Source organism: Pinus tabuliformis, chromosome 1_1 (genome assembly GCF_031772625.1).
Source record: "Pinus tabuliformis cultivar Carrire ecotype Pingquan chromosome 1_1, CPIR1, whole genome shotgun sequence".
Classification (NCBI taxonomy): domain Eukaryota; kingdom Viridiplantae; phylum Streptophyta; class Pinopsida; order Pinales; family Pinaceae; genus Pinus; species Pinus tabuliformis.
Window position 1 is genome coordinate 961,291,026 of NC_142297.1, and position 12,483 is coordinate 961,303,508.

The following is a 12,483-nucleotide window of genomic DNA, read 5'->3' on the forward strand; positions in this document are numbered from 1 at the left end:
CCTCATTGGATTTCATATGGAGCAAGTAAAATTTTAGATCCCACTCAAAATCCAGTAGACTTAATATTTTCCAGGATTTCAGGATCAATGGAATTGTGACATTTCATTAGATTCTATCATGATTGAGGGTATGTGATTGGCATTTGATCAAGAGCACCAAGCCATATACGTACCTCAATGTTGGTGTTGTTGATTGGTGAACTCTCTTGTGGCCTTATAAAAAATGTACCCTTCACTCAAACCAAAATCATTGATCATGTATGTTAAGCTTTTCCTACAATATTTTAAGGATTGGATTAGGCAATTTGATCAAAACTAGGTGGTGTTGATAGATGTCCCTAGAAAATCGAGGTAGAGACAAAGGCTAGACAAGAGGAGAGAATGAAGGGTGATACTAGTGATGAGGATCTTGATATAAGTGATGGTGGAGCATTGCTTGTTAAGGAAATGGTGGAACATGCATGGCGGTGGTACCCCACACTACACGTTTGGCAACATGCGTGCTTTCACAATTGGTGAACACTTCTTCTATAGAGAGGTGTTTAGCAACTAGCCCAATTTATTGTTTTGGACCTTTTGGTCTTCATGTTTTGGTGTGTAGATGGCCTATTTTGTAAACATAACTATTTGGTCATGTTATTGTGGACAATTGCTAGATAACCTATTTCATTCCATATGTTAATGGTCTACTTTCTATTGTATGACTTAAATTTTTTTTATGTTTGTTTGTAAGTGATAGGATCTAGATTCTAGATGGTTATATATATATATATATATATATATATATATATATATATATATATAGAGGAAATAAATCAACCTCCCTTTGAGCCCAAGGGCTAGAGTGAAGTTGTTGGTAACAGGCCAGGCCACAAGTATACTCAATAAAGAGTTGACAAGGCATGCAGTCAATACAACAATATTCATAGGCACAAAGCCATTACAACAATGCTTATCCTATTGCTAGCATGGATTTGAACTTGGGTGGGGAAGATAACAACCATTGTGCCCAAACACTCGAGATAACCCCTATATATATTTATATATATTAAAAAATGCACACTCTTCGTCCCCGCTTAGTGCAACATTGGATTAGCCAAAAGAATTGAGAGAGTCAGGTTTGAACCTACTTGGATACCATGTTGTGACTTATAAGGGTTAGCAAAGTAATCCGTGGAATCAAATATCACCCAAATTTTGAAATCACCTCCTCACAAGTGTGCTAGGGAGAGAGAGAGGCCTAGTGTTGTTGAGATAGAGTGCAAACACAAGGGCACATAAGAGAAATATGCCAATCACAAGATATAATGCCAAAATTAAGAGCCCTTAGGCTTAAAACATGTTTTATTTCAGATCAAGAAGATCAAAGTATGAGATGATAGATGTGATAACTTGAGTTATTTGTACACAGTCCAAGTAAGGCATCTCTTCAAAAGTGGGAGGCATCCCTTCAAGAGAGGTTTATGGGCCCACAAAATAAGAGCACACACCCCAAGAGGGTTATTGAGCCTGCATATCAAGTTTGATTAGTTCAACCTTAAAACTATACCCAATAATATATTAAAATAATAAAATATGGTCCTGTCCATAATTGCAACTACATTACATATGAATGGGCTTGTGGCCACATCCACTGATTACACCAATAGTTCCAACAATAAGAAGAATTAAAGGCAAACATTCTCTTGACAAAAATATGTGATATCGAGGAAATAACACTTAATTCATTGGAGAATGGCATGCCTAATGGACTGCATAGAGAGATCAATGCCCACATAGATTGAGCAACAAACCTCCCATGGAAAAATGAGCAGCAGGCGTCTACATAGTGTGCAAAAACTAGCAATGAACATGAGCAAAAGCTTCTTGTTCTCAATAAGATTTATTACATTGTAGTAGACAGATTATTATAGATAGTAGGAAAATAACATATGTTGGTAGACACAAAAAATTGTTTTGAGTATATAACAAACTCTTTCCAAACAAAAATTCTTTTTTAGTTTTCTATTTTAGGTATGAAATCAACACATTCTAGTTAGAGTCTTTTTTGAAGTAACAAAAGATGTAGATTCATATATAAGAGTTGTTGCCTCAAAATCTAGCAGGCCTTGTAAGGGGGAAACCTACAAGGTAGAAACTAGACTAAGTAACAACAATGAGGTGTGGTCCACTGTCACCTCAACCACTACCTCCTGCTCTTTATGGATTTTCACCAATGGGAGGCTCTCATTCAAAGGTCACCTATGAGAGATAAACTAGGCTCAAGGTTCAAGGTGATAAATGGCTTATAGAGGATGACTCTTCTTAAGTAGAAGATTCTATCAAGGAGATAAAGGCAACTCACATCCTTTAATATGGCCAAATTAGAACACAATTGACCAAGGGCTTTGAGAGATAGCAAGCCAAATGGATTATCCTAGAGTCAATAGGCCAAGGAAAAGGTTTCCCAACAATGAATACTATCACACAAATGGAACAAGGAACCTTCAATAAGCCCTCAAGTTGAAGTTTTGCAAACCATGGTTTTCCTATGGCAAATCTACCTAGGGCAAGAGAATTAGGGCTTGAAATGGAAATATTGGCCACTAGAGGGGGTTGATTTTGAGGCATCCAAGTCTCCCCTCAATGTTGAATCCTTCCACAAGCCACGACTCTTCCTCTAAGCCAATTCACACCAAGCCCTAATTAGCCACTTATCCTTAAGAGGGCTCAAATTAGAAATAGGGAGCAAGATTCAAGATTGGGGATGAAATTATGTGTGATCACCAATTTGACAAGGCCAGTGCCTAGTCCTTGGGATGATGGAGTCTATGGATGTGAAAGATTTGCTAAATATTGGAAAGGAGTAAAGGATATTTTGATGCCCTAACACAAAACACTAGCCATTATCTTTGTGAGGGATCAAGGTCACTTGGGAGAGATATTACAAAGGTTCACCAAGGGTATTGGCATTCACACTTCATACATGAGTAATGCATACAATGATGTTATCTAGATTCTATACAATTGAGCTTTAATAAATAAAGGCACAATAGCAAAACCTTAGATAATCAATTCATTGCATACATTAGGCATAAGATCTAAAATTTATCAAGTACAAGGCTTACTTAGAAGACAAAATGCATGAACAATCCTTTATTGATCCAAGATAACTTCTCCAATGCCAAGAAATAGCTCCAATATACAAAAAGGTTCCATAAAATCTCATCTCCTCAAGAAACAAGAAGGCCGAAATCTCTAAGAGGCAGAATTCAAGTCACAAGTGATGATGATTTGAAACAATGATTGTCTTCTTTATTTATATGAGGAGGATGACGTCTAATTAGCCTACAAATCCCCCTAAAACAATTTTGATGATAACATAACCTTGGGTTATGAGCCAACCCACTAGCTTTTCACAAATATGTCATAATTAGGCCACTTGTGTGAGCCGTATGTTCTTAAGGTTTGACATCATGCAATAAATGTGCTCTAAATGGCATTTCAAAAGTTTATGAGGTGTCCAGGGTGTGAAATTTTAATACTGTTGTAGTTAACTAGTTATTATTCTCCTATCAAATTTTGTTATTTGTTTTTTGCAATTTATTTGCGACAAATATTGAATAAAACACTATAACTTCACAGAAAATAAATAAACCACAGGAACTAAGAAATTATTGCACAAACGAATAATAAACACCAATATTTTTGGACAAATGTCGCTGGAAAAAACTCTCGCATGGGGAAAACCAATTCTACAGATGAGTATTTGAATTATTCTTCAACAAAATTCTGTGATTGAAAAATTACAAATGTTTGTCGTAAATTAGCAAACCTCTTGAACATTGTTTGTTTCACTTCTACAAGTCGATTTGGCTTCCTGGAGACAACTCGACCCCTCTAAACCAATTCGGGCCTCCTCTAGAGCCTCGAACTGATCCACATGTGCGGACTTGGTAGCTCAACCTTCACTGGCAAGCTCGCACTTGCTGGATATAAACTCGGCCTCCTTTGGAATTCAAATTCTCCTAGCAAACTTGCTTCTCCGATGCAAATTGATCACTCTGGAAAATTTCTCCATGGTTCGGCAATTCAACCTCTTTGAAGTAATTCACATTGTTGGGAAACTTGACGCACTCTGCAAATAAAATCAACCTCCCTCTAACTCTAAGAAACTGGATTGTGAAGAATTTTCTTCGGAAACTCCGTCTTCCGTCATTGTTGATATCTATTTGCTGGTGCCCTCATGCTATCGTTGTGCCCTTGCTATCACTACAAATCTATCTCTGATTATGTTCTCCTAATGCCCACCGATTTCCTCTTATGATCTCTCATTGAGCAATCTGTTGGTTGATGTAGCTCGGACAGGTGTTCTAGCCTCAGGTGGTGTTAGTGAGGCTAGGAACAAAATAGCATAAATTATCTCCAAGCCCAAGTTATTCTTTTGAATGTGAATGTCTTAATTAAATTAATTAATCCATTTTTAATTTTTATCTTAAGTTTTAACTTAGGGAAATAGATTAATTAATTAGTAATAATTGAGACATGGTCGATTTTCCTTTAGAGGCTTCTAGTAAAGTTTCTAAGTGATCTTAGCCATCGATTAGATCATTTTAGATTTAGATCTTGGCTGTTGATTTCTCAACAAGAGATTATGAATGAAATTGATGGGCAGTCTTGGAGATCAGTCATTGCAGTGAAGAGGACGCAGTGATAACGTGGGGTTTGACACTAGTGAGGGTTTCAATAACAATTGAAGCAATGAATGTTTGCATAGTTGATCCGAATTGGATCCATGAAGAAAAAATCAAAGAAAACCATGGCTGTATTAGGTCGGGACAGACTTCAAAGAATTGAGAGCAGCGATCAAAAACACCTCTAAAACAGTGGCAGTTGGCACTCAGCGTGGAACGACGAGGACCTCGGTCAAAGCACGCTGACCGAGGCCCATGGAGACTGCACGGGAGGCGAAACTAGCCCTTGGGAAGCCCGGATCGGGAAACGGAGGGAGTTTTTGATGTTGCGCATCGCTGGGCAAAAACCCTCGAGAAGGAGGGGCCCCGAGCGCTCGGTCACATGGGAGTCGGGAAAACCATGGGGAAAAAGGCTAAAGGCTAAGGTGGGACCTGCGCTCCAAAAACCGACGGTATTTATCAAGGGCATCCTTGGGCAGTAAGCAGATTTGGCGAAAACAGAGCGATTCCACTCAGCGCCCGACGCGTGGCAAGCGGAGGAGAGAGAAAACCACCGCTCATCGCGCGCTAACGGTCGAGCAAGTCAACCGCGCGAAATGAGCGGATGGCATTGGATCTAGGGGATCTAGATCTAACGGCTAAGATCGCGCCCGATGGGAAGACCGGATTTAACGAGGGATTGAGCCGCGATCTAAAAGAATTTGAGGTCCGATTTGATTGCCAAGGTGGTGGATGACTCATTCCACGACGTAACTGAAGAACCGAACCGACGAAGCAAGCTAACGTAGTTCGTAGGAGGACAAGTGGCCGCTCCCTGTAAGTCTGATGATGACGCCGAGACAAAGAACTCCAAGCGAAGCTGTAGCAGGCGATCCGACAAAGTTGGAAGGGGAATCGAACAGCCATGAGCTCGAATGGCTTTAAAGCCATGCACAGATGAGCGGAAGACGAGGGGGAGAACACACAGAAAACACACAGAAAACACACAAAGCAGACAGAGAGAGTGAAAATCAGGAAGAAGACAGAGGGCCGAGCTGACCAAAGGCAACGTCGAGCACCAGAGGGCTTGAGAGCTTCGAGCCATCCCTGAAGGGGGATTTGTCGGGACTGAGCACCACATTGGGCTCCTTCCATTGTAGACCCAAGAGGTCAAAAAGCTGGTAAGGCCAAGAGTTTGTGTACTCCAGTGGCTTAGGGAATCCAAGAACCACCCTGCCAAGCTATCCTGTGTCAGGAGACTCATATAGAGCTCCTTCTTTGTAATTCTCTGCTTTAAGACACAATAAAAGAAGGCCACCACTGAGAGTTGGACCAGAGATGTAGCCCTGGAGGATAAGATGAACTCCTTATTAATTTCTTGTGTTCTTATATTTGCTTACTGTGTTTCTCTGTTGTCTTCCATTTTCAAGTGTCTATGTATTTGCAATCTGATCGATCCATTGCTTAAATAACTTAGACACACACCAGCACATGAGTCTGTAATACCTCCATTTAATAATTCTTAATTGAGATCACTCATAGGGTGATTATGAGATCAAGTGGTATCAGAGCTTTAGGCTGTAAGGTTAGACAAGCTTGTGTTGGTTTAGCTGTTGAATGCTCACTAGATCAAAGCTTAAATTAGGAGAAGGAGAGTTGGTCGAAAGTAATCCTGAAATTGGGAGAGTCTATCCTCGGAAGACAATGTCAGAGGAAGGTTCTGTGGGGCCAGACCCTCAATTCATAGAAAGTTTCCTAGCTATAAAGTCTATGGTAGAAGAAATGTATAGGGACTTTAGAAAGCATAAGGATGAAGATTCATTAGGTTCTAAACAAGACAAAGAAGAAGATGAGTCTCATTCCCATGACCACTCAAAAGGAAAAGGGAAAGAAGAAAACTTTCTCACACCTCCTAATAGCCCTGTGCATAATAAGAAAGCATCTTTGATCAAGCTAGATGTTAAATTCGACTTGCCTATATATGATGGAGAGTTAAATGCTGAAAAGTTGGACAATTGGATTAGACAAATTGATGTTTATTGCAGAGTACAGAACATCGACTCAGACAAGAGCAAAATTCAGCTGGCAAGCCTACGCCTAGGAGGCACTGCCTTGGTTTGGTGGGAAGGCAGAACCCAAGCTGACATGAAAATACATGGTAAGACTCTCTGTCTGGAGTGAATTTGTTTCTGCCATCAAGAAGCAATTTTATCCATTGGCCTACATGCAACAAGCCATGACCAGTTGGCAAACTCTTCGGTAGTTGAAAGGGCAAAGTGTGCAAGGGTACACTCAAGAATTTAGAAAGAGAGCATTGATTCTAGGGATCTCATTAGACTCACCATAGACTCTTTTGAAGTACATTGGTGGTCTACACAACTACATGAGGCATACCATCCTCATGTTTAATCCCACCAGTATAGATGAGGTGTTTGTACAAGCTACCCATTTAGAAGCTAGAGGAAAGAATGGAAATCTAGAAGTTGGGGGACCATCCCAACCCATTGCAAGCAAGAGCAAGGAGAAAAGAAAGTAGAAGTGGAAAGTAAGGAAGGCTAACACTGCACAAAAAAGCAAAGCCTCATGCACTCACTGTAAAAAGGATGGGCATGATGATGAGCATTGTTGGATTCTGCATCCAAAGCTAAGACCTAAGAAGTCCGAGGGCAAGAAGAAGAAGACTGCTGCAGCTATTCAGAAAGATTTGGGGTCAGACTCCGGATATGAAACAACCATTGCAGCCACAGGTATAAAAGATTGTCTGCTTTAGAGAATGCTGAAATCAAGAAGCAGGTGTAGGAGTTGCTCGAGAAGGGGTTCATCAGGCCTAGCACATCACCATGTGGGTCACCAATCGTTTTGGTGAGAAAGAAAGATGGCTCGTGGAGAATGTGCATTGACTACCGAGCACTGAATAAGATAACAATCAAAAATCGTTATCCCCTTCCTCGCATAGATGATCTTTTAGATCAATTGAAGGAAGTTGTTTATTTCACCAAGCTGGACTTGCACAGTGGATACCATCAGGTTAGAGTTGCAGAGCAAGATGCATGGAAGATTGCTTTCAAAACAAAGCAGGGATTGTATGAGTGGCTGGTTATGCCTTTTGGCTTAACCAATGCTCTTGCTACTTTCATGAGATTAATGAATGATGTACTCAGACCTTTTCTTGATGATTTTGTTATTGTGTATCTGGATGACATTCTGATTTTTAGTAAAACGTGGGAGGAACACTTAAAGCATGTTAAGCAGACATTAGATGTTTTGAAAAGAGAAAAACTTTATGTTAAACTCTCAAAATGTGAATTTGGCAAAACATCTCTAAATTATTTGGGTCATATAGTAGGGGGTGGTGAATTGAAAATAGATCCCTCTAAAGTGGCAGTCATTGTAAATTGGCCTAGACCCAAGTCTGCTACAGAAGTGAGAAGCTTCTTAGGAGCAGCACAATATTGGAGGAAGTTCATTTCTAACTTTTCCTCAATTGCAGCTCCCTTACATGCTTTGACAGGATTGAGCAAGGTGTTTCAGTGGGGAGGCAAACATCAGAAAGCCTTCGACACCTTGAAAGAAAAGATCAGTACAACCCCTGTACTAGCACTGCCTGATCTACAAAGACCATTTGAGATCCAAACAGATGCCAGTGACTATGCCATGGGAGCAGTGTTGACACAGCACGGTAAACCCATATGTTATCATTTTGAGACTTTTAATCCTGCTGTAGTTAACTATCCTACATATGATAAAGAATTGTATGCATTTGTTCAGAGTGTGAAAAAGTGGAAACATTACTTAATGGGCAAAGAGACAGTAATACATATTGATCATCAACCACTTCAATATCTACACTCCCAAACCAAGTTGCAGCAATCAAGGCACTACAGATGGATGGGTTTTCTACCACAGTTTCATTTAGTCATCAGATATAAAAAGGGCATACACAATAAAGTTGCAGACATGTTATCTAGACCCATTATAAATGCATCTACTATACTTAAGCATAATTCGGTGCTACATGAAAGCTACATTGAACAGTATGCTCAAGATATAGACTTTAAAGATGTATATGCAACTTTGAGCCAAGGCAAAAGGGTAGAAGAATTGAATTATCATGTGAAGGACCGACTCTTATATCATTGTGGGAAACTTTGCGTTCCACAAACAGAGAGAGTAAAGATAATCAGAGAGGCACACACATCTTTGATATTAGGTCACTTTGGGGTAAGTAAAACAGTTGCAAAGATTTTGTTATTGGCCAAAAATGAATGAGACAGTTTCTAGATATGTAAGAGGGTGTACTATGTGTGCCAAAAGCAAGCGCAACAATAGAAAACTAGGCCTGTACACTCCATTACCAGTTCCTTCTCACCCTTGGGAAAGTGTTTCCATGGATTTTGTTGGAGGACTGCCTAAGTCTAGAAAAGGTCATGATTATCTGTATGTGGTTGTGGATAAGTTCAACAACTTGTGCATTTTGATACCTTGTAATAAGTAGATTACAGCTGAACAAACTGCAAAACTATTATTTGAACATGTATGGGTTCATTTTGGATTACCCACTTCCATTGTATCTGATCGAGACACCCGATTTGTGGGGAAGTTTTGGTTGAGTTTGTGGGAACTGATGGACACCCAACTGAAGAAAAGCACAACTTTTCATCCACAAACTGATGGCCAGACAGAAGTAGTTAACAGGACAGTGATCTAGCTACTCAGAGGATATTGCAGCAAACATCCTAAGCTTTGGGATGAACACTTGTGTTATGTGCAGCATGCTTACAATAGAGCAAAACATTCTTCTACACAGAGATCTCCTTTTGAAACCTATTTTGGTTTCACACCAAGGTCTCCTTTGGATTTTGTCTTTGGTAAAGATACCACAGTTGATGGACACAGTGATGTGGACAAGGCAACTAGGTTCATTGAACAGATCCAGGAGATCCACTAGGCAGTACAAGAATAGCTGGAAAAGAGCCAAGCCAAATACAAGGCAAGGCATGACAAGCATCGGGTGGAGCATAGTTTCCAAGTTGGTGACCAGGTCTGGTTGTATATCAGCAAGGACAGGATGCAAGGTGAAGGTAAAAAGCTAAAGCCTATCAGGTATGGACCCTTCAAGATATTTGAGAGGGTTGGTGAAAACGCTTTTTGCCTTGATCTACCAGCTTACATGCACATATACTCAGTCGTAAATGCAGCTTGCTTGAGTTTGTTTGAACCTTCAATGATTGAGGATCCTGAAGAGCAAAGTCAATTGCCTTCTATTGATGACCTGCTACTTGAATATCTAAATGAATTGCAGGAAGACACAGTCTTGGACAGGAAGGTGAGAACAACGCGCAGGGGAGATGTTGAGTACCTCAGAATTGGGCTCAAAGGTTCAAAGCTGAGCAGTGCAAAGTGGATTGAGATTGGACAAGTGAGACAGCAATACCCTCACTTAGTCGATGCTTGAAAAACCAGCTTTTGGTGGTCCAAAATCTTTTCAGTGGGAAGGCCGTGATCCGAATTGGATCCATGAAGAAAAAATCAAAGAAAACCATGGCTGTATTAGGTTGGGACAGACTTCAAAGAATTGAGAGCAGCGACCAAAAACAACTCTAAAACAGTGGCAGTTGGCAGCTAGCATGGAATGACGAGGACCTCGGTCAAAGCGCGCTGAACGAGGCCCATGGAGATTGTGTGAGAGGCGAAAAGCCCCTGGGAAGCCTGGATCAGGAAACGGAGGGAGTTTTTGATGCGCGATTAGCACTTTGCGCATCGCTGGGCAAAAACCCTCGAGAAGGAGGGGCCCCAAGCGCTCAGTCGCATGGGAGCCGGGAAAACTGTGGGGAAAAAGGCTAAAGGCTAAGGCAGGACCCGCGCTCCAAAAACCGACGGTATTTATCGGGGGCATCCTTGGGCGGTAAGCAGAATTGGCGAAAACGGAGTGATTCCACTCAGCACCTGACGCGTGGCAAGCGGAGGAGAGAGAAAACCGTCGCTCATTGCATGCTAACAGTCGAGCAAGTCAACCACGCGAAATGAGCAGATGGCGTTGGATCTGGGGGATCCAGATCTAACGGCTGAGATCGTGCCCAATGGGAAGACCGGATTTAACAAGGGATTGAGCCACGATCTAAAAGAATTTGAGGTCCGATTTGATTGCCAAAGTGGCGGATGACTCATTCCACGACATAATTGAAGAACCGAACCGACGAAGCAAGTTGGCGTAGTTCGTAGGAGGACAAGTGGCCGCTCCCTGTAAGTCTGATGATGACGCTGAGACAGGGAACTCCAAGCGAAGCTGTAGCAGGCGATCCGACGGAGTTGGAAGGAGAATCGAACAGCCATGAGCTCGAATGGCTTTAAAGCCATGCACAGACGAGCGGAAGACGAGGGAGAGAACACACACAGAAAACACACAAAGCAGATAGAGAGAGTGAAAATCAGGAAGAAGACAGAGGGCTGAGCTGACCAAAGGCAGCGTCGAGCACCAGAGGGCTTGAGAGCTTCGAGCCATCCCTGAAGGGGATCTATCGGGACCGAGCACCACATTGGGCTCCTTCCATTGTAGACTCGAGAGGTCAAAAAGTTGGTAAGGCCAAGAGTCTGTGTACTCCAGTGGCTTGGGGAATCCAAGAACCACCCTGCCAAGCTATCTTGTGTCAGAAGACTCATATAGAGCTCCTTCTTTGTAATTCTCTGCTTTAAGACACAATAAAAGAAGGCCACCACTGAAAGCTGGACCGGATATGTAGCCCTGGAGGATAGGGTGAACTCCTTATTAATTTCTTGTGTTCTTATATCTGCTTATTGTGTTTCTATGTTGTCTTCCATTTTCAAGTGTCTATGTATTTGCAGTCTGATCGATCTGTTGCTTAAATAACCTAGACACACACCAGCACATGAGTTTGTAATACCTCCAGTTAATAATTCTTAACTGAGATCACTCAGAGGGTGATTATCAGATCAATAGTATTCTTTCATTAGTATTCTTCTAGTTTCTGAGATTTGGAAGAGGAATTCTCCCAACGTTTTTTTGTAGACTGGGAGGCCGAGTTATTGAGGTCGTGAGGGTTTCAGGAGAGGCTGAGATTGCTAGGAGGAGGATGTATAGATTGCCAGGACGGTCATACGAGTTGCCAAATTCTGTCCAGGCCGTGAGCATCAGAGAGTCAGAGGAGCTGCATGTGTGAGGCCGTGTAGGCTATATTTTTTAGGAGAGGCCGTGTCAGGTTGCAGAGGGAGGCTGTTAGTCTGCCAGTGGTCAAATTGACCTGTGGAGGTGAAGAAATATTTTTCCATAGCTTTGCGGGGGTTTGACATGTTAATTTTTCAGTGTTATATGCTTAGCACAACCACTTATTCCAATTCTTCTTCAATTAGCAATCATTTTTCAAATAAGTTCAATCTTCCAATGACAACAAGCAATTGTAGATAGAACAGTAAATCAAATGAAATAGAAGACATCCAAGAACAAGAACAAGAGAAACACAAGATCTGGTCAAAGACTAGGGAAAAACCCCACAAGGGGGAAACACTCTAAAAGTTCTTATTCTATTAGATTGTCATCAAATGTTCAATAAAGAGATACAATGTTCCAATTCATCAACAATGAGTCAAAGTTCAACATCTTTGACTATCCAAATCTACTTACCAATATGCAAAGAGAGATGAGCCCGAAAGTCAAATCTGATCCAAAGTAAAACTCTGCAGTTGTTGGTCAAGGTCAACAGCAGTCAATAACAGTCAAAGATGCCCTAAGCAGTCAATGTTCAACAACCAAACCCTCTCCAAATCAGCTTGGTCAACAATTAAAGTACTTGGCCTCGCTTGTTGGTCAAAGATC

At 41.2% G+C, this 12,483-nt stretch overlaps 1 pseudogene across 1 annotated transcript in view; it reads left to right on the forward strand.

Moving 5' to 3' along the window:
• The window catches only part of LOC149217682 (protein NUCLEAR FUSION DEFECTIVE 4-like), a 283,964-nt pseudogene that overhangs the window by 58,010 nt on the left and 213,471 nt on the right, over positions 1-12,483 (forward strand). The gene's annotated exons all lie outside the window — the stretch shown is intronic.